We start from the raw sequence: 1,462 nt of genomic DNA on the forward strand, positions 1-1,462 counted from the left end.
TGAGACGGAAAGATCGCCGGAGCCCAGCAGGTCGAGGCTGCGGTGGCCGGGAGCGGCCACTGCACTCCAGCCTGGGTGACAGAGTGAGACTCCAACTCAAAAACAAACAAAAAAAACCACCAAGGCCACTCATCTACTCATCTAGCCCCTGCTCCAAGCCACTGCCACTCAGAGAAAAGGCCGAGGAGGAAATTGCTAACGCTTACAAAGAGCTTATGGGGCCGGGTTCGGTTCTAAGAGCTCTGTGTATATCACTGCATTACTCTTCCCAGCAGTCCTCCCAGGGAGGAGCAGTTTCATAGAGGAGGAGGCTGAGACCCAGAGAGCTGAAGTGACCTGTCCAGTCATGACACAAAAGAGAAACCACCACCTCTTGGGCCCCAGCTCTGCTTGCCAACCACAGGTAATTGGGCTGCTCTAAGACTGAACCCAGGTAGAATCTGGGAGCCAGAAAAAGCTCCCAGCTGAGAAAGGATTCACGCAAAGTCACATGGACAAGGCCTATGAGACCAGGGCTTGTTCCCCTGACACCCCAATGCCACAGGAGGCAAAGCAGAGGCACATGGAGGGACTAGCAAGGTCCCTGGATGCCTACTGTCAGTTGAACTCTTGAGAGGAAGTAGAGTAGCAAGGCTTTCTCAGCCGGGTGTGGTGGTGCATGCCTGTAGTCCCAGGTACTTGGGAAGCAGGAGGATAGCCTGAGCCCAGGAGGCTGAGGCTGTGGTGAGCCGTGACTTTGCCTCCACCCTGGGCGACAGCGAAATCTCCGACTCAAAAAAAAAAAAAATTAGGATAAAAAAAGGTTTTCTCGCTGCTTCACCCCAGATGGCAGCCAGGAAGAGAAAAACGTCCTTCCAGAAGCCAACATTTCAACCCGCCAGTGCCGAAGGTGACCTCTGGCCAGGGTAACCAAGAGGCACCCCAACATGGACGCTTACAGGGACCCCATCTTACCTCTCTGCCTTCCATCTCCTGAGCCCACTGAAGGGTTGGCAACCCCAGCCTCGGAGGCCCCCGCCCCCACTCCAGACCTCAGCTGGGCTCCCCAGCCAGGCCGTCGGAGGCCAAGGGCGAGGCTCAGGAAATCCTTTGACCGCCCTAGGAGGGCCCGAGCCAAAGGCCGGAGCGAACAAAGATCCCATGGAGCTGGGGGCCCGGCCGCCGGGGTCCTGAGTCACCGAGCTGCCGCGGCAGGGCGGAGGCTCGCAGGAAATCGGAAAATGTGTACAAGCTGCAGCGGGAACAGGCGGAGGGCCCTCGGGAGGAAGGGGGCTGGGGCGGACCCAGCCCAGGGAGCTGTCTAAAAGGCGGGCCGGCGGCACTCCGGGGGGCTCCGTCCACACCGCCGCCCCGAACGCCCCTCGGTGCTGCCTGCTCCGGATGGGAATCCCGACGTGCACGCACACACCTCGGCGCGGCTGTGCGCTGCGCCCCGTCCGGCGACAAGTGTCCCCACCCGCAG

The sequence above is a fragment of the Carlito syrichta genome, unplaced genomic scaffold, assembly GCF_000164805.1.
Source record: "Carlito syrichta isolate Samal-C Ts95f unplaced genomic scaffold, Tarsius_syrichta-2.0.1 Scaffold157972, whole genome shotgun sequence".
Lineage (NCBI taxonomy): Eukaryota > Metazoa > Chordata > Mammalia > Primates > Tarsiidae > Carlito > Carlito syrichta.